The sequence below is a fragment of the Vicia villosa genome, linkage group LG6, assembly GCF_029867415.1.
Source record: "Vicia villosa cultivar HV-30 ecotype Madison, WI linkage group LG6, Vvil1.0, whole genome shotgun sequence".
Classification (NCBI taxonomy): domain Eukaryota; kingdom Viridiplantae; phylum Streptophyta; class Magnoliopsida; order Fabales; family Fabaceae; genus Vicia; species Vicia villosa.
This window is the reverse complement of record NC_081185.1, coordinates 76,386,295-76,408,572: the sequence shown is the minus strand read 5'-3', so window position 1 is coordinate 76,408,572 and position 22,278 is coordinate 76,386,295. Positions and strand designations below refer to the sequence as shown.

At 37.5% G+C, this 22,278-nt stretch overlaps 1 pseudogene; it reads right to left on the bottom strand.

Moving 5' to 3' along the window:
- Positions 1–17,215: 17,215 nt before the first annotated feature.
- Positions 17,216–20,840, bottom strand: LOC131611683 (G-type lectin S-receptor-like serine/threonine-protein kinase At1g11330; annotated as a pseudogene).
- Between the last annotated feature and the right edge of the window lie 1,438 nt (positions 20,841–22,278).

Genomic DNA, 22,278 nt, shown 5'->3' with positions numbered 1-22,278 from the left:
CAGATGGTGAAGATGGTGGTTCCAGAGAGGTGAATGAAGAGGAAAAGGTGGTGGAGGTCTGTGAAAAGGGAGGAGATTGAGGGATACCTTCAAGGGGTTGATACACACGTCTAGAGTAGTTTCCAGACATCATAGCTTCAAAGGGATTCACCTTGAGAGGATCGTAGGTGATCCTTACCCTTTTTGGTTTGTTTTCAGGTTTATCAGTTGCCTTTCTCTTTTGTTTGCGGTCAGTTTCTTGATTTGATGAGCTTGACGAAGGATTCATGGTGACTTTGCAGATAGTGAAAACCGCTAGGGTTTATGCGAAATGCAGATAATGAGAGAGAAAAAGAAACTGAATGCAAGAGAGAGAAATATGAGAGGGAAATGAAACGTTTGAAGAGTATAAAAAGAAAAAATAAACTGAAATGATGAATGGCATTTAATGTTACGTGACATGAGGAGAGAGACTTATGACAAATGAAGTGATTAGCACAGTTACCTAAGTAGGCGTCCCCTCAACTGCACGCATGCTTTTCCAGAAATAGTGAACACGTGTTTTCCATCTGGAAAGCCAGTTACAGCTGTTTTACTTTTAAAGAGATTCTAAGTCAACTTAGACAATGAAACGTTAGTAATAACAGAATCACTACTTCTAATTGATTACAATCAGAACTTCTTATAAAAAAGTCCAATCACATTTCAGAAGATACTCATACATAAGATCTTCTCATCTTATCATTCTGGGCATAAATCCATACTGATATTCTTCAGAATGAACTTAAACCTATCTTCAGCAAGGGGTTTTGTAAAGATATCAGCCCATTGATGGTCTGTATTCACAAAGTTTAAAGATATAACACCCTTCTGAACATAGTCCCTTATGAAATGATGTTTAATCTCAATATGTTTAGCTTTTGAATGTAAAATAGGATTCTTAGATAAACATATAGCAGAAGTATTATCACAGAAAATAGGAATGTTACTCTCATATATCTAATAATCTTCTAGCTGACTTCTCATCCAGAGCATTTGTGTGCTACAACCAGCAGCAGCAACATATTCTGCTTCTGTTGTTGAGAGGGCAATAGTAGCTTGCTTCTTGCTGTACCATGAGATCAGATGACTTCCAAGAAATTGACAACTTCCAGAAGTGCTCTTCCTTTCAATTCTATCTCCAGCATAGTCAGCATCACAGAATCCTACTAAGTTGTATTCTTTGGATCTTCTGTAAACTAAACCAACATTAGAAGTACCTTTCAGATACCTCAGAATTCTCTTAACCGCAGTTAAATGAGATTCTCTCGGATCTGATTGGAATCTAGCACACAAACAAACACTGAAGAGAATGTCAGGTCTAGAAGCAGTTAGGTATAGAAGAGATCCAATCATACCTCTGTACAACTTCTGATCTAGCTTCTTACTTACCTCATCCTTACCTAGGACACATGTTGGATGCATAGGAGTTTTGGCTTCTTTACTTTCAGAAAGATTAAACTTCTTCAGAAGTTCTTTCACATACTTCGTTTGATGAACATAGGTTCCATCAGAAGTTTGGTTGATTTGAATCCCAAGGAAATACTTGAGTTCTCCCATCATGCTCATTTCAAATTCAGCCTGCATAGACTCAGCAAACTCCTTTCCAAGTGTAGCATTAGATGTTCCAAAGATGATACCATCAACATATATTTGACATATTAAAATATCCTTTTTAAAGGTTTTACAAAAGAGAGTAGTGTCCACTTTTCCTCTAGTGAAACCATTTTCCAGAAGGAAAGAACTTAAACGTTCATACCAAGCTCTAGGAGCTTGCTTCAATCCGTATAATGATTTCTTTAATTTAAAAACATGATTTGGAGACTTGGAGTCTTCAAAACCAGGAGGTTGATGGACATAAACTTCTTCATCTATATAACCATTTAAGAAGGCACTCTTGACATCCATCTGATAAAGAGTGATGTTATGTTGAGTGGCAAAAGAAATTAATAGACGAATAGATTCTAACCTGGCCACTGGTGCAAAGGTTTCTGTGTAGTCAATCCCTTCTTGCTGACTATAACCTTGAGCAACCAGTCTGGCTTTGTTTCTTACCACTTCTCCCTTCTCGCTTAGCTTGTTTCTGAATACCCACTTAGTGCAGATGATGTTAAATCCTTTTGGTCTAGGAACCAAGTCCCATACATCATTCCTTGTAAACTGATTGAGTTCTTCTTGCATGGCAATTATCCAGTCTGGATCTTCTAAAGCTTGATCAACAGAAGTTGGCTCGATCAAATAAACAAGACCTAATTGACAGTCTGCATTGTTCTTAAGGAATGCCCTTGTTCTGATGGGATCGTCTTTCTTCCCAAGGATCACATCTTCTGAATGAGCTGATGCAAGTCTGGGTGATCTTCTGACTGTTGGCTCTTCAGAAATCCTAAGATTCTCTAAAGATGCAACAACTTGATCTTCTGATCCATTGCTTCTGAGACTATCAGCTTCTGCAGCTTTCCTTCTTGGTTCTACTGCTTTTGATATATCAATATCAAAATCTGCAAAATTCTTAAACTGCTTTGGTTTTTCAAGACCAAGCTTATCATCAAACCTGATATTGATTGATTCTTCTACAATCAATGTTTCAGTATTGTATACTCTGTAGCCTTTTGAGCGTTCAGAATATCCAAGAAGGAAACACTTTTGTGCTTTAGAATCAAACTTACCAAGATGATCTTTAGTATTCAGAATAAAACATACACATCCAAAAGAATGGAAATATGAAATGTTGGGCTTTCTGTTCTTCCACAATTCATAAGGAGTCTTATTTAGAATAAGTCTGATAGAGATTCTATTCTGAATATAACACACAGTGTTTATTGCTTCTGCCCAGAAATGCTTAGCCATATTGGTTTCATTGATCATGGTTCTGGCCATTTCTTGTAGAGTCCTATTCTTTCGCTCTACAACTCCATTTTGCTGTGGAGTTCTAGGACAAGAGAAATCATGGGCAATACCATTTTCTTTGAGGAACTCCTCAAAGAATCAGTTCTCAAATTCACCACCATGATCACTTCTGACCTTTATTATTTTGCACTCCTTCTCAGATTGAATCTGAGTGCAGAATTCAAAGAACAATGAATGAGACTCATCCTTGTGTTTTAAGAACTTTACCCATGTCCAGCGGCTATAATCATCAACGATGACTAATCCATATTTCTTCCCTCTGACAGATGCTGTTTTGACTGGGCCAAACAGATCAATGTGCAAGAGTTCTAACGGCCTTGAGGTAGACACAACATTCTTAGACTTGAATGCAGGTTTGGAGAACTTGCCCTTCTGACATGCTTCACAAAGAGCATCTGATTTGTATTTCAGATTTGGGAGTCCTCTGACCAGATTTAGTTTGTTAATCTGAGAAATCTTTCTCAAACTAGCATGTCCTAATCTTCTGTGCCAGACCCATTGCTCCTCAGAAACAGACATAAGACAAGTCACCTTCTGCTTCTCAAGATCAGAAAGATCAATCTTATAAATGTTGTTCTTTCTCTTGCCTGTAAATAGGATTGAGCCATCCTTCTGACTTACAGCCTTGCAAGACTTTTGATTGAAGATTATATCATAACCATTGTCACTAAATTGACTTATGGACAATAAGCTATGCGTTAATCCTTCTACAAGAAGTACATTAGTTATGGAAGGAGAGTTACCAAGACTTATAGTTCGAGAGCCAATGATTTTGCCCTTTTGATCTCCTCCAAACTTGACTTCTCCACCTGGCTTAAGCACCAGGTCTTGGAATGTAGACCTTCTTCCCGTCATGTGTTGCGAGCACCCAGAGTCCAGGTACCATGACATTTTGCTTTTTGTCCTCTTTGCCGCCAAGGATATCTGCAACAGAAATTATCTTCTCCTTAGGTACCCACAATTTCTTGGGTCCTTTCTTGTTAGTTCTCCTCAAGTTCTGATTGAACTTGGGTTTAGCAAAATATTTAACAGGAGGAACATCATGATATTCTTTAGGTTTGTCAGCATGATATTTCTTAGGATGTGTCACATGCTTCTTGGTGTGAACAGTGTTAAAACTCTGTGCATGTGAAGTGAGCCTAAAATCATGTGCATGGCCATATTTGAACTGATCATACAATGGCTTGTATGTGATCTTCAAATCATCAATAGGTTTAAATTTATGTGAGGTATCACCCTCATAGCCAAAGCCAAACCTTCTGTTTCCAGAAACACCATATATCATAGAAGCAAGATGACTTCTGCCAATACTTCTAGATAAGAACTTTCTGAAGCTCGAGTCATATTCTTTTAGAATATGATTCATGCTAGGAATGGATTTTTCTGTTTCAGAAGGAGATCCACTATCTTTGGATAGATTTAAAACTTTTTCCTTCAGTTCAGAATTTTCCAATTCTAGCTTCTTAGTTTCAAATTCAAACTGCTTCTTCAGCTTTTTGTATTTGATACTAAGACGAGCCTTGAGTTCCAGAAGTTCTGTTAAACTGGAAACTAACTCTTCTCTAGATAGTTCAGAAAATACCTCTTCAGAATCTGATTCTGATGTAGATTCTGATCCATCATCTTCTGTAGCCATCAGCGCGAAGTTGGCTTGCTCTCCTTCAGAGTCTGATTCTGATTCTGATTCAGAATCATCCCATGTTGCCATAAGACCTTTCTTCTTATGAAACTTCTTCTTGGGATTCTCCTTCTGAAGTTTTGGACACTCGTTCTTGTAATGTCCAGGCTCATTGCACTCATAGCAGACAGCCTTCATCTTGTCAGATCTTTTGTCATCAGAAGATTCTCCTCGTTCAAATCTCTTTGAACTTCTGAAGCCTCTGAACTTCCTTTGCTTGCTCTTCCAGAGTTGGTTTACCCTTCTGGAGATCATGGACAGTTCATCTTCTTCTTCAGATTCTGATTCTTCAGGATCTTCTTCTCTAGCCTGAAAAGCGTTAGTACATTTTTTAACATTTGATTTTAAGGCAATAGACTTACCTTTCTTTTGAGGCTCGTTTGCGTCCAGCTCTATTTCATGGCTTCTCAAGGCACTGATAAGCTCTTCCAACGAAACTTCATTCAGATTCTTGGCAATCTTGAATGCAGTCACCATTGGACCCCATCTTCTGGGTAAGCTTCTGATAATCTTCTTTACATGATCAGCCTTGGTGTAGCCTTTATCTAGAACTCTTAATCCAGCAGTTAGCGTTTGAAATCTTGAGAACATCTTCTCAATGTTTTCATCATCCTCCATCTTGAAGGCTTCATATCTCTGGATTAAAGCAAGAGCTTTAGTCTCCTTGACTTGAGCATTTCCCTCATGGGTCATTTTCAATGACTCATATATATCATAGGCCGTTTCCCTGTTAGATATCTTCTCATACTCAGCATGAGAGATAGCATTCAGCAAAACAGTTCTACATTTATGATTATTCTTGAAAAGCTTCTTCTGATCATCATTCATTTCTTGCCTTGTAAGCCTTACGCCACTAGCTTTCACTGGATGTTTGTAACCATCCATCAGAAGATCCCATAGTTCACCATCTAGACCAAGAAAGTAACTTTCCAGTTTATCTTTCCAGTATTCAAAGTTTTCACCATCAAATACTGGTGGTCTAGTATAACCATTGTTACCATTGTATTGCTCAGCAGAGTCAGATGTAGATGCAGGTGGATCTGTTGGAATTTCACCAGCCATCTTTTACTGAAGCGTTTTTCTCTTCCTGAATCTTTTCTAAACACGGTTAAGTGCTTGCACCTTAGAACCGGCGCTCTGATGCCAATTGAAGGATAGAAAAACACTTAGAAAGGGGGGGTTTGAATAAGTGTAGTCTAAAAACTTGAACGATAAAAACAATTTGCACAGTTATTTTTATCCTGGTTCGTTGTTAACTAAACTACTCCAGTCCACCCCCACGGAGTGATTTACCTCACCTGAGGATTTAATCCACTAATCGCAACAGATTACAATGGTTTTCCACTTAGTCTGCGACTAAGTCTTCTAGAGTATCCTGATCACAACCTGATCACTCCAGGAACAAATGCTTAGACACAAGCTAAGACTTTCTAGAGTATCCTGACCACCACGTGATCACTCTAGTTACAACTGCTTAGACACAAGCTAAGACTTCCTAGAGTATCTTGATCAACACTTGATCACTCTAGTTACTTACAAATTAATGTAATCAAATAAGAGTTTTACAATGCTTCTGAAAAGCTATAATCACAACAGTGATATTTATCTTAAAGTTTAAGCTTAATCTCACTAATATATTACAACAGCAATGTAGTGAGGTTTGATGAAGATGAAGTTTCTGAGCTTTGAGTTGAACAGCGTTTCAGCAAGTTTTTCAGAATAAGTTCGTTCAGAATTGGTAACCTTGCTTCTCATCAGAACTTCATATTTATAGGCACTTGAGAAGATGACCGTTGGGAGCATTTAATGCTTTGCGTATTCCGTACAGCATTGCATTTAATGTTTCACTCTTTTGTCAACTACCTCGAGCCTTGTTTACGATGTGTCTACTGACGTTGCCTTTAATAGCTTCTAACGTTCCTTTTGTCAGTCAGCGTAGCCTGCCATCTGTACTTGCTTCTGATCGGATGTTTGTGTATACAACGTTTGAATATCATCAGAGTCAAACAGCTTGGTGCATAGCATCTTCTTGTCTTCTGACCTTGAAGTGCTTCTGAGCGTGATACCATGAGAACTTCTGTGCTTCTGCTTCTGATATCAAGTTCTTCTGATGCTTCCATAGACCCATGTTCTGATTCTGCTTTGACCATCTTCTGATGTCTTGCCAGACCATGTTCTGATGTTGCATGCTGAACCTTCTGAGTCAAAGCTTCTGAGCGCTGATTTGTGCATACTCTTTATATATTTCCTGAAAGGGAAATTGCAGTGTATTCGAGTACCACATTATCTCACACAAAATTCATATCCTTGTTATCATCAAAACTAAGAATATTGATTAGAAAAAATCTTGTTCTAACACTTCCTTGAGTATTTTCCATTTCAGTTGAGACGATCACATATGCTTAGATCTTCAGAACATTCATAGCTTCTGCTTCTTGCTTTCATAGGACAGCTTCAGAGCTTGAATTTCTTCTTGAATCATTGCATGCTAGATTGTATCAGAATATTGTTGAATGTACCAGAGCATCACCAGAGCATATCTACATCCTGAAATGTTACAGAACAAACTAAGCGACAAAAGTCAGAGCATGAATGAATCAGAACATAAGATATGTATCAGAACATATAATATGTATCAGAGCAAAAACAATAATGTTTCAGGGCATATTTAGAACTAAAACATGCATCAGAACATTTAAGGAATAAGAATGTGTTAGAGCATATTCTATCATCAGAATATCATAACATTCTTCCTTCTTGCTTCTGATCTTGAAGCTTCATAGCACTCAGCTTGCTTCAAATTCCATGAGCTTGTTTCTATACAGAATTTCTTTTCCCCATGTCTTTGCTTCTCATGTTGAGCTTTTAAGAATATCTTCGCTTCCTACAAAACACTCAAAGACATAGAACTTGCAAGTTCTTGTTAGAAATGTGGAGACTTTCTCCCAGCAACTGATAATATAAATCAGATCATTTATCACATTTTCTCCCCCTTTTTGTCATAACATCAAAAACACAAAAGATTCAGATGAAAAACAAAACAATTATGAGAAAAAAGAAGGATAACTTTCATTGATTGCAAAAAGAGAATTATCAGAAAGTACAAGGAAGATGCATAGAAGACAGATGCAAGAAACAAAGAAAAACTACTAAGACACAAAAGGACTAAGACGACCCTAGCTTAGACATAATCTTGGCCAGCATGTCATGAATCCCAGCATTGCTCTCAGACTGCCTCTCCATGAAAGAGCGGAACTCAGCATTGGTGTCTTCTTGCTTGTCCATACGAGAAGTTAGCTCAGCTTGGTTCTTCTGAATAACCTCTAGAGTCTTCACCAAAAGAGAGGGTTCACCAGAAGAAGCTTCACAACTTCTGTTCAGAGGGACAGCAATCTCAACAGCAGCTTCCATTGTGAGATCATCATCTTGATTTTCCTCAACAGGAATAGACTCAGCAGGATGATCTTCAGCATCAGCTTCTCCCATATCAGCATCTTCTTCATATTCAGGAGCAGGAAGATCAGAATCTCCATTCTCAAGAGCTTGAAGAATGGCAGCAAGATTCCTTGGAGCAGAAGGACCTTCAACTTCTGGCGGGTCAACAAATTTTGGAATGACCAAATTGGGGTCTTCCTCAGAAGGATTTTCCCTCAGAAAGTCAAACAGTGACTTGAAGTCTCCAGTCAGAACTGGATACTTAGGTCTCCAGACCACAATATCCCTGCAAGGATTGTCCAGCAGCTCATCAACAAACATCTTCTCCTCAAGAACTCTCCTGTTTCTGATAGGATGAAAATATTTTCCATCATCAACTTCAAGAAGATATCCAGCATAACCAGGTGCAGCAGCCACTAGTCTCTTCTGAACAGCCATAGCTCCCACCTGAAAATCTTAGCGAAAGCTTCTCCAGAGGTTTCTAGTAGAAACATCATCAAGTTCATTGAAGAAGGCATCTTTCAAGAGATCCAGCCTACTAACAACTTCTTGTCTGAACAACTCCAGGTAGATATGAGGTTCAGGTTCAGGAGGATTGAAAGTGAATTTGTAGTCAGGGTAGAGAAGGCAGTATGGGTTGGATTTTCTGGTAGGAAAGGGATGGGATATAGAAGGTGGAACTGCTGTGGTTGAAGAGGATGGAATATCTGTGGAGATGGTTGATGAGGAAGGTATGTCTGTGGGGAGGGTTGATGAGGATGGGATATCAGAAGGAGTTGGGGGATAGATATTTAGTGGAGTGGGGTTCAAAACAGGTGTAGAAAGAGATGGTTGAGGAGGATTTGGGATGGTGAAGGTGTTGTGATGTTCAGAAGGAGGAGGTTGGATAGAAGATTGAGGTTCAGAAGGAGGTGGTTGGTATACTTGCCTGGGAAAAATTGTAGTTCTTACAGTACGGAAAGATTCCCTGATGCGCTGATCTTGAAATTCTTGAGAGTTTACTTTGACAGGATCAAAGGTGTCCCTTTGCTTCTTGGCTTTCTTGGCTTCTTCTTCTTGAGCCTTTCTCTTCAGCCTTGCTTCTTGCTTCTTCTGATCCTTCTTCTGAAGGTCAGACAGAGAAGGAAGCACTCTTCCACAAATCCACGCAGGATCAACAGAAGATTGAGTTCTTACAGAAGCTTCCAAATATTGCTTAACAGCTTTGTGAAGTTCTGCTTGGAACAAGGTATCAAAGCCTTCTACCTGAATTCTTCTAGTCAGAATATCTGGGGAGATTACAGGAATCGAAGTTACCTTCGTGATAAGTTCCAGTCTTAGCAGATCAAAAGCATTGATGACATGCCCTTGAATGGCTCCAAATAATTTGGACGTTCCAATAGTTCTTAGAGAGTCCATCAAATCACTTTCTATCAGAATGTCTGAGATCATTCTAGCAAAAGGAATAGTATTTCTTTGAAGGTGAGGATACTTCTCACGTTCTTCATCTCTTGACTCTTCAATAGCCATCTTCAGATTCTGAAACAGAATGTTGGAGATGTTCAGTTCAATTCTTCTTCCAATGCAGAAGAGAGTGTATTTGTGATCAGGGCTAATGTACATGGAGGATAATGATCTTCTTCTATGATGAAGAGATCCCAGAATAATTTCAGCCCAGACTTGATAGAACGCCCTCAATGAACCAGTTTGGTGAGATTGAAGACCAGTAGCATAAGATATTTGTCCTTCAACCTGTGGCCAACTAACTCTGGCAGGAAGTGGACCAGTACATCCTTCTTCATCATCCAGGTTGTACAGCTTCCTTATCAACTTCTCAGTAATCACAACTTCATGCCCTAACACGAAGGAGATGATTGCGGAGTAACCGTTGCATGAGCCCATAAATCTTTTACAAGGGCCGGATAAATTGGTCCAACCAATCTATCAAGGTAGTTTGACCATCCTTGTGCCATTGTCTTTGCTTCCGGTTTGAAACCATGTGCTCTCAGATTTTCAAAGTTCACTGAAGACTCACAAAGAACTTCAATCTCTGCGGTAGGAATGGAACAGGTCTTCAAAGGAGCAAAACCACGCTTGCTCAGAACCAGTTGAGTGGAAATCATTTCTGCTTGGTTTGAAGAGTTTGATGAATCATGATGAGATGCTAAGTTGCAAACACAAACTAGGGTTTATGCGATAAATGCACAAAGAGAGGGACGAATGAAGAGAGAGAGAGAGAGAGTGAAAAGAATGAAATGAAGATGAAGAGAGATATTTAAAAGATTGAATAAAAGAAAATAATAAATGCAATATGGTTTAAATGAAATGATTACAGAAAAACATGACATCAATTTGTATTTAATGAGATATGAAGTTAGGAGAGATAAAGTGACAAACTCAAATGATTTGCACAGTTACCTAAGGCAGCGTCTCCTCAACTGCACGCATGCTTGTCCAAAAATAGTGAACACGTGTTCATTTTCTAGAAAGACTGGTGACAGCTATTTTGCTTTAAAAAAGATTTTGAATCAACTTAGATAATGAAACGTTAGTAATAACAGAATCAGAACTTCTAATTGATCATAATCAGAACTTCTTATAAATACATAATCCCAACACATTTCAGAATTTAACCATACATAAGATCTTCTCATCTTCTCATTCTGGGCATAAATCCATACTGATATTCTTCAGAATGAACTTAAACCTATCTTCAGCAAGGGGTTTTGTAAAGATATCAGCCCATTGATGGTCTGTATCCACAAAGTTTAAAGAGAGAACACCCTTCTGAACATAGTCCCTAATGAAATGATGTTTAATCTCAATATGTTTAGCTTTGGAATGTAAGATAGGATTCTTAGATAAACATATGGCAGAAGTATTATCACAGAAGATAGGAATGTTACTCTCATATATTTGATAATCTTCAAGCTGACTCTTCATCCAGAGCATTTGTGTGCTACAACCAGCAGCAGCAACATATTCTGCTTCTGTTGTTGAGAGGGCAATGGTAGCTTGCTTCTTGCTGTACCAGGAGATCAGATGACTTCCTAGAAATTGACAACTTCCAGAAGTACTTTTCCTTTCCATTCTATCTCCAGCATAGTCAGCATCACAAAATCCTACTAAGTTTTATTCTTTAGATTTTCTGTAGACTAAACCAACATTAGTGGTACCTTTCAGATACCTCAGAATTCTCTTAACAGCAGTTAAGTGAGATTCTCTAGGATCTGATTGGAACCTAGTGCACAAACAAACACTGAATAGAATGTCAGGTCTAGAAGCAGTTAAATATAGAAGAGATCCAATCATACCTCTGTACAACTTCTGATCTACCTTCTTACTTACCTCATCCTTACCTAGAACACACGTTGGATGCATAAGAGTTTTGGCTTCTTTGCTTTCAAAAAGATTAAACTTCTACAGAAGTTCTTTCACAAGAAAACATAAGTTCCATCAGAAGTTTGATTGATTTGAATCCCAAGAAAATACTTGATTTCACCCATCATACTCATTTCAAATTCAGCCTGCATAGACTTAGCAAACTCCTTTCCAAGTGAAGCATTAGATGTTCCAAAAATAATATCATCAACATAAATTTGACAAATTAAAATGTCCTTCTTAGATGTTTTACAGAAGAGAGTCGTATCCACTTGTCCTCTAGTGAAACCATTGTCCAGAAGGAAAGAACTTAATCTTTCATACCAAGCTCTAGGAGCTTGCTTCAATCCATACAATGATTTCTTAAGTTTGAAAACATGTTCTGGAGACCTAGAGTCTTCAAAACCAGGAGGTTGGTGGACATAGACTTCCTCATCTATATAACCATTTAAGAAGGCACTCTTAACATCCATCTGATACAGAGTGATGTTATGTTGAGTGGCAAAAGAAATTAATAAGCGAATAGATTCTAACCTGGCCACTGGTGCAAAGGTTTCAGTATAGTCAATTCCTTTTTGTTGACTATATCCTTGAGCCACCAGTCTGGCTTTGTTTCTTACCACTTCTCCCTTCTCACTAAGCTTGTTTCTGAAAACCCACTTTGTACCAATGATGTTGAATCCTTTTGGTCTAGGAACAATATCCCATACATCATTCCTTGTAAACTGATTTAGTTCTTCTTGCATGGCAATTATCCAGTCTGGATCTTCTAGAGCTTGATCAACAGAAGTTGGCTCGATCAAAGAAACAAGACCTAATTGACATTGTGCATTGTTCTTAAGGAATGCTTTGGTTCTTATAGGATCATCTTTCTTTCCAAGGATCACATCTTCTGAGTGAGCTGAGGTGAGTCTAGAAGATCTTCTGACGGTTGGCTCTTCAGAAATTCTGATTCTTTGCTTCTGAGATTTTCAGCTTCTGAAACTTTGCTTCTTGGTTCTACAGCTTCTGATATATCAATATCTATATCTGCAAAATTCTCAAACTGCTTTGGCTTTTCAAGACCAAGCTTATCATCAAACCTGATATTGATTGATTCTTCTACAACCAATGTTTCAGTATTGTATACTCTGTAGCCTTTAGAGCGTTCAGAATATCCAAGAAGGAAACATTTTTGTGCCTTAGAATCAAACTTACCAAGATGATCTTTAGTATTCAGAATAAAACAAACACATCCAAAAGGATGAAAATATGAAATGTTGGGCTTTCTGTTCTTCCACAATTTATAAGTAGTCTTATTTAGAATAGGTCTTATAGAGATTCTATTCTGAATATAACATGCAGTGTTTATTGCTTCTGCCCAGATATGCTTAGCCATATTGGTTTCATTGATCATGGTTCTGGCCATTTCTTGTAGAGTCCTATTCTTTCGCTCTACAACTCCATTTTGCTGTGGAGTTCTAGGGCAAGAGAAATCATGGGCAATACCATTTTCTTTGAAGAACTCCTCAAAGAATCTGTTCTCAAATTCACCACCATGATCACTTCTGACCTTTATGATTTTGCACTCCTTCTCAGATTGAATCTGAGTGCAGAATTCAAAGAACACTGAATGAGAATCATCCTTGTGTTTTAAGAACTTTACCCATGTCCAGCGGCTATAATCATCTACGATGAGTAATCCATATTTCTTCCCTCTAACAGATGCTGTTTTGACTGGTCCAAACAGATCAATGTGCAAAAGTTCTAACGGCCTTGAGGAAGAGACAACATTCTTAGATTTGAATGCAGGTTTGGAGAACTTGCCCTTCTAACATGCTTCACAAAGAGCATCTGATTTGTATTTCAGATTTGGGAGTCCTCTGACCAGATTTAGTTTGTTAATCAGAGAGATCTTTCTCAAACTAGCATGTCCCAATCTTCTGTGCCAGACCCATTGCTCTTCAGAAACAGACATAAGGCAAGTCACCTTCTGCTTCTCAAGATCTGAAAGATCAATCTTATAAATGTTGTTATTTCTCTTGCCTGTAAATAGGATTGAGCCATCCTTCTGACTTACAGCCTTGCAAGACTTTTGATTGAAGATTATGTCTTAACCATTGTCACTTAATTGACTTATGGACAATAAGTTATGCGCTAATCCTTCTACAAGAAGTACATTAGTTATGGAAGTAGAGTTACCAATACTTATGGTTCCAGAGCGAATAATCTTGCCCTTATGATCTCCTCCAAACATGAATTCTCCACCAAATTTAAGCACCAGGTCTTGGAACATAGACCTTCTTCCCGTCATGTGTCGCGAGCACCCAGAGTCCAGGTACCATGACATTTTGTGCTTTGTCTTCTTTGCTGCTAAGGATATCTGCAACAGAAATTATCTTCTCCTTAGGTACCCACAGTTTCTTGGGTCCTTTCTTGTTAGTTTTCCTCAAGTTCTGATTGAACTTGGGTTTAGCATGATAAGTAACAGGAGGAACAGCATGATATTCTTTAGGTTTGACAGCTTGATATTTTTTTAGTTTGTGTCACATGCTTCTTGGTGTGTTAAGTGTTAAAACTTTTGGCATGTGAAGTGAGCCTAATATCATGTGAGTGGCCATATTTGAACTGATCATACAATGGCTTGTATGTGATTTTCAAATCATCAACAGGTTCAAATTTTTGTGGGGTATCACCCTCATAGCCAACGCCAATCCTTTTGTTTCCAGAAACACCATATATCATAGAAGCAAGATGACTTCTGCCAATACTTCTAGATAGGAATTTTCTGAAGCTCGAGTCATATTCTTTCAGAATATGATTGAGACTAGGAATGGATTTTTCTGATTCAGAAGGAGATCCAATATCTTTGGATAATTTTAAAACTTTTTCCTTCAGTTCAGAATTTTCCACTTCCAGCTTCTTAGTTTCAAATTCAAATAGCTTTTTCAGCTTTTTGTATTTGATACTAAGATGAGCCTTGAGTTCCAGAAGTTCAGTTAAACTGGAAACTAACTTTTTGTATCTGATTCTGATGTAGATTTTGATCCGTCATCCACTGTGGCCATCAGTGCAAGGTTTGCCTGCTCGCCTTCAGAGTCTGATTCTGATTCTGATTCTGAATCATCCCATGTTGCCATAAGACCTTTCTTCTTATGAAACTTCTTCTTGGGATTCTTCTTCTGAAGTTTTGGACATTCATTCTTGAAGTGTCCAGGCTCATTGCACTCATAGCAGATGACCTTCTTCTTGTCAGATCTTCTGCCTCCAGAAGATTCTCCTCTTTCAGGCTTCTTTGAACTTCTGAAGCTCTTGAACTTCCTTTGCTTGCTCTTCCAGAGATGGTTTACCCTTCTGGAGATCATGGACAGTTCATATTCTTCTTCTGATTCTGATTCTTCAGAATCTACTTCTTCAGCCTGAAAAGCGTTAGTGCATTTTTTATAATTAGATTTTAACACAATAGACTTACCTTTCTTCTGAGGTTCATTAGCATCCAGCTCAATTTCATGACTCCTCAGAGCACTGATCAATTCTTCAAGAGAGACTTCATTCAGATTCTTGGCAATTTTGAAAGCAGTCACCATAGGACCCCATCTTCTTGGCAAGCTTCTGATGATCTTCTTGACATGATCAGCCCTTGTGTATCCCTTGTCAAGAACTCTTAATCCAGCAGTTAGCGTTTGAAATCTTGAGAACATCTTTTCAATATTTTCATCATCCTCCATCTTGAAGGCTTCATATTTCTGGATCAAAGCAAGAGCTTTAGTCTCCTTGACTTGGGCATTTCCTTCATGGGTCATTTTCAATGACTCATATATGTCATAGGCAGTTTCCCTTTTAGATATCTTCTCATATTCAGCATGAGAGATAGCATTCAGCAAAACAGTCCTACACTTATGATGATTTTTGAATTGCTTCTTTTGATCATCATTCATTTCTTGTCTTGTAAGCTTTACACCAGTAGCTTTCACTGGATGTTTGTAACCATCCATCAGCAGATCCCATAAGTCACCATCTAGACCAAGGAAGTAACTTTCAAGTTTATCTTTCCAGTATTCAAAGTTTTCACCATCAAATACTGGTGGTCTAGTATAACCATTGTTACCATTTTCATTGTATTGCTCAGCAGAGCCAGATGTAGATGTATTTGTTGGATTTTCACCAGACATCTTGACTTAAGCGTTTTTCTCTTCCTGAATATTTTCTAAACACGGTTAAGTGCTTGCACCTTAGAACCGGCGCTCTGACGCCAATTGAAGGATAGAAAAACACTTAGAAAGGGGGGGTTTGAATAAGTGTAGCTTTAAAACTTGTAAGATAAAAATAATTTGCACAATGATTTTTATCCTTGTTCGTTGTAAACTAAACTACTCCAGTCCACCCCCTTGGAGTGATTTACCTCACCTGAGGATTTAATCCACTAATCACACAAGATTACAATGGTTTTCCACTTAGACAACTTCTAAGTCTTCTAGTGTATACTGATCACAACCTGATCACTCTAGGAACAAACTGCTTAGATACCCTCTAAGACTTTCTAGAGTATACTGATCAACAACCTGATCACTCTAGTTCTTACAAATGAATGTAAACAAATTCGTTTAAGAGTTACAATGCTTCTTATAAAGCTATTATCACAACTGTGATTTTCTCTTAAGTTTAAGCTTAATCTCACTAATATATTACAACAACAATGTAGTGAGGTTGAAGATGAAGTTTGAGAGCTTTTTGAATTTGACAGCGTTTCTGTATATTACTCAGAGTTTGTTTTTTTTTTTGCTTCTCATCAGAACTTCTATTTATAGGCGTTTGAGAAGATGACCGTTGGGAGCATTTAATGCTTGGCGTATTCCGTACAGCATTGCATTTAATGTTTCACTCTTTTGTCAACTACCTCGAGCCTTGTTTTCGATGTGTCTACTGACGTTGCCTTTAATAGCTACTAACGTTCCTTTTGTTAGTCAGCGTAGCATGCCATCTTGTACTTGCTTCTGATCTGATGTTTGTGTAAACAACGTTTGAATATCATCAGAGTCAAACAGCTTGGTGCAGAGCATCTTCTTGTCTTCTGACCTTGAATTGCTTCTGAGCGTGATACCATGAGAACTTCAGTGCTTCTTCTTCTGATCTCAAGTCCTTCTGATGCTTCCATAGACCATGTTCTGATTCTGCTTGACCATCTTCTGATGTCTTTCCAGACCATGTTCTGATGTTGCATGCTGAACCTTCTGAGTCAGTGCTTCTTGCGCTGATTTTGTGCATACTCTTTATATAATTCCTGAAATGGAAATTGCATAGTATTAGAGTACCACATTATCTCATACAAAATTCATATACATTGTTATCATCAAAACTAAGAATATTGATCAGAACAAATCTTGTTCTAACAGACACTTGTTTATTTGTATATAGAATAGTCCCACATCGACTATATCATATAATTAGTTGTAATCTCTCTATATATAATAAAGTCTCTGTAGTGCTTTACAAAACACACGGTTTATTCAAATGTCTCTTAGTCCGGTTCGGGGGCAAGTTCTGGCATCAAGTGGTTTCATCCCCCTCCCAATCGCAGTTGCGGGGGATCAAACCGTGGTTCTTCCTACCAAGTCCAACGCCAATCACCACTGGACCAACTAACGATGGGTTACATTTTGGACAAGTTTGGAGGTAGATAATCGTCATAAAAAATACGAACCAATCATAATCTATAAATAAAGGACAGTTTTTTATTGCTTTTAACATATAATCTAAAGTAAATGTGATGTGATTTCAAATCTACCTTGTAACAATACTAATAATTAATAATTAACTAATAACATTTGTTTGCTCATAAATAATCTTAGCTGATTAATTACTCTATCATGTTTGGATGAAGTTTAAGTCTCTTCCAATCTATCTAGAGATCATGAATTTAAATTTAGACCAAAGAAGTGTGTGCAGCTTCAAGTTATAATACATTTTGCATCTTTTATTATACCAGGGTTTTCTTTTTCTAGCATTGGCCACATATCCACTGACATCAAAAACATTTCATAGAGCCCTTAATGTGCTATCTGCCACAGACATCTGTAATACTGACATTATTGATAGAAGAAACACTTTGGCCTTCTTCAGGCCACTTTGAATTCAACAGATTCTTCATCAGGATGAATGCAGGTTTACTAGAAGGAGGAGATAATGCAGCTTCACTGTTAAGCATAGAAATTACTGCAGCCATAGAGGGCCTATCTGCAGCAAGTTCTTGTACACATAAAAGTCCTATATGTATGTGCCTTAAAATGTAGTTATGATGACTGGAATCATATATTTCTGGATCTATTAGAGATAAAATATTGTTTTCCATCCATTGCGTCCAAATCTAAATGAGACAAGAAAAATAAAAGAAATAATCAGATATTTTAATGCTGCGTCATCAAAAGAAAAAAGGCCGCAATTGAGCCGAAAAATAGTTTGTTGAGGCTTACAAATCCTAAAAGGCTTTGGCCATGCTCATTGTCATAGAAACTTGAGTTTCTTTTCCCGGTAACAATCTCTAGTAACAAGACACCAAAACTAAAAACATCTGATTTCTCTGAAAATAATCCTTGCATTGCATATTCAGGAGACATATAGCCACTGCATTAACGTGTAAAAGTTTACTCTCTTAATTATTGCTACTAAAATATTGGATAAAGAAGGCGCACTTACTAAGTTCCAACAATCCTGCAGGTATTGACCGGATCTTCTCCCCCTCCAAAGATTCTAGCCATACCAAAGTCTGATATTTTTGGATTAAGCTCCTCGTCTAACAAGACATTACTTGCCTTCAAATCTCTATGGATAATTCGTAGTCTGGAATCTCTATGAAGATATAGCAATCCTCGAGCAATTCCTTCAATAATGTTATACCGTGTCCTCCAATCTAGTAGTTTATTTTTGGATGGATCTAAAAAATAAGGGTAATGTTAGTACTATTTTGAGCATAATATAAAAATAGAGAGTTTCTCAATCCACCTCCTAAAGACATGGTAGTGTATTTTTTCAAATTTAAACATATAGGAGATGGATTGAAAAACTCGCTTAAAATATGAAGTGAAGTCATCAAAATTGCTCCATTAGCATGCTTCAAGAAAAACTCACTGGCAGCGAAACAATACTGCATCCGTAAATATTTTATACAAGAAACGGCTAAAGGGAGCTTCAAAGAACTAACCAAAGATGAATGCATCCAAACTTTTGTTTGGCATGTACTCATACATCAACATCTTCTCATCGCCTTCAATACAACAGCCAAGAAGTCTTACAAGATTGCGGTGTTGAAGCTTACGAATCATCACTACTTCATTCATGAATTCCTCCAGCCCTTGTCTAGATGCACTAGAAAGTCTTTTAACTGCAATTTCTTGACCGTCTTGCAGTTTCCCCTAGAAGAAAATATATGTGACAACTTCTATGGACAATGGTTTTAAAATATTTACAACTGTTGCATTTAAGATACCTTGTATACTGTGCCAAAACCACCCTGTCCAAGTTTGTTAGACAAGTGAAAGCTGTTTGTGGCGGTTGCAAGCTTTTAAAAATCATATATTAATAGCTCTTGTAGTTTAACTTGAGGCATTTCTCCAATTCTGTTGTCACTAGTATAACTTTCTGGTGATCCACATTTATTAGATAGTTGGAAAGCTTTGCTGTTATTTTCCCTTACTGAATTAATAAAGTGCCACAGTCTAGCTGCAGGAAAAACACACAACTTGAGCTTAGTTCCTCATCAATAGAAAATAAATTTCATGATCCGAATTGAATCAATAAAGATGGTATATTGGTATATTACCTGGTTGGTTTGATCTTCTTCTCCATATGATATATGCACAAATGAAAATTACGAGAGTTCCAATTATTGTTGTGCTTATAACGATGATTGTCTTGTTTCTCCCTCGATCTGTAAATAGGAAAATTTTATATTTAAAATATTAAAAAAATTCAATCAAGTCCTAACTCCTAAGAGATAGAATCATGTTAATGACCTATGTTTCAAATGCTTTAACACACAACGCAAAGAGCGTACCAAGTTCTGCATAGGCTACGCGAACATACAGATCAAGTCCTCCAGTTTGGAGTTGTTGTACGTCGAGTAGATTTCCAGTCCAAGACATACAGCCAATCCCATCATCATGAGAATATGCAACGCAAGAACAATTCTTCAAGCATAGGCTTCTGCATATCTCTGGTGTAACAGTTGAACCTTGAGCAAAATCTGGAACTTTAATCATCTGTAGTTTCAAAAACCCGTCTTCCTTTTTACTTATCGTTTTATTGTTGACCATTTCACACTGCAAAGGGGTCCTCCTAACACACCCGCTATTCCAGTCGTTTCTATTCCATTCAAGTATGTTTCTTGGTTCAAATCCTCTCAAACAGCTGCATATTGGTGAATTCAATGAACTACAGCTTGAAAATGCCCCACATATACTATAAACATCACACATTGAGTCTCGGCTTGTCCATGTAACACGAACTTCTTTCTTTTCATCATCCCACCGTGTTTCTTCTAATATTCCTTCAGAATTCAGGTGATAGAACACAAATTCTCCGTCATTTTGTATCGTATAGTATACAATAATATTCCCTTCTCCATCGTCCCCGCCTTGAAAACCAAAAAAGTATGCAACTGTCATTGCCTGTATCCCGGTGAACACTCCCCCGTTCCAGGGACCGCTGCGCCAGTGTGGCCGTGTTTCTTTCCAAATGAACACTTCAATTATATGTTGGCGTTCAACAGTACCAGAAGAGAAAGTACCAACGGATGGATCAAAACGACTTTTCCATGATTTGAGATTTACACTCTTACCTGTCCTTTTGTCGATTGAAAGCTTCATGCTAGGCAGTAATGTATCTGAAGGTTGCTGAATACTCTGCCATAAGATGTTTCTCGTCACGCTCTCCAAAAGGACGAGGTTACCAAAGTCTGAAAACTGCGAAGTGGTATTGGATGCTATGTTGGAAACATTTGATGACCAATAAACGCGTTTCTGTCCGTTTAATATCACAAGATTGCCATCTTCAGATATTTTGACAATCCCATTATTATCATCCAGTGGCTGATTTCTGTTTGCCACCCATATGATTGTAGATTGAGACTTCCACCAAATACCAACGTATCGTTTTGTAGAGTTTTTTCCACTAAAGAACCCCAAGGTGAAGTTACCATCTTTGGAGATTAGAGTTTCAGGGTCCTTGATAAATGAAGACGATGTGATCGTGTCTATACCAGTACTAACCGGTAGTAGCAAATACAAACACGAAATGAACAAAACAGAAAACAAATATGCACAGTTGCTGAAACTCATTAGGGTGATCAATGAACAGATTATGATCAACCGTCTCACAAATCACGAGTAACAGTTATGAAGATTACCACCATTTTAAATAACAAAGGTTGTTTGATTTAATGATGTCAGATGCATACTAAAATATTAGAGAAATTTCACTATTTAATAAAATAGTATCAGTTGACTAATGCTTTCAAAAACTATAACTTTGAAACATTCATTTTTTACATAAAAAGCAACCTCATCTAGTTTAATATCAAATGGTCAACCAATTCAATCATAAAAAAATTCAATTGTTTTATAAACTAAACTATAAAAATCAATTACAGTTTCGAGGTATTTGCCAATTTGTAAATTCAGAGACAATTTTAACTGATGCTCACAAATTCAAGGACCGGTTTACCATTCATTCAAACAAAAAACGCGCCCTTTTCATGAAACTGGGTCAACGAAAATGTGGAAACAAAGGTGCACAACTTTAAATGCAATATACTGGTGCACTGCCAATTTGACTTTCCACAGTAGGTTACAAGAGTTCCTACTATTTGCAAACTCACTTCTTTAATAGGACAAGTTGTAAACAGAATATTGCAAAACAATCATTTTATACCAAAACTGAAATTGTGAACCATAGTTCCAAAATTGTTTACATACAGTCATAACCACGGCCACGACAAATTTAATCACTTCTATTTTTCTAGAAAAACAAATATCATCATGACAAGAAAAAAAATGTATATTTGCTCGGTTAGAACTAGGCAGGTTATAAAGCTAAAATATTTAATGACTTAATGATTAATTGTAATTGATTTCTATTTCTATTACAAATACAAATAAGTTGTTCTCTATCTAAATAATAAACAGGTGGAGTGGACATAGTTGAAGGTGCGGGCCTAAAACTTTGCCTTGCCCCACAAAAAATGATGGCGGGACGGAGAATACTTGCGGGCTTTGCATCTTCTAGGTCTAAAAATGTAAAATTTTATGTAAATATCTGTGCCCGCAAAAAATAGGGTGGGGCGGGGCGGTCATATTTGAGGTTGTGAGCCTAAAACCTTAACCGGCCCCGCAGAAAAGTGTGTTTTGCCACCCCTAGTCTAGACTAGACACACTGACGTTAGACAGACAGAAATACAATTGGAATGTGACTATTATGAACCATTTAGACATTACAAATTCTAGCTAGCATTGCTTGGCTTATCCATATTTTATACTCAAGTATTTGATACAGTTAAGTCATAACTAATATTTGGGAATTTATAGATTGTCTCCGAAACTCATTTCATTTCCATGCAATGATTGCAATCCCAGTTTTCAAATACTACCAGAAACAGAAATATTTACTCTCATTACTTTGCAATTAACCTTAAATTGATGCCTAATCCCATACTAGTTTGAGCAGATCCCAAAGCCAAAGTGCCAAATCAATCTCCAAAACAACAAAATATCATTAATTGCTCAAAAACTAAACTATTCATTCTTTGGCTTATCAAAAGATGGAAGCTAAGGGAGGCATAATCCAAAACTATGGTTTGATTTGAAAATGTTTATAAAAATCCAACTGCAGACTCAACTAATCCACACAAA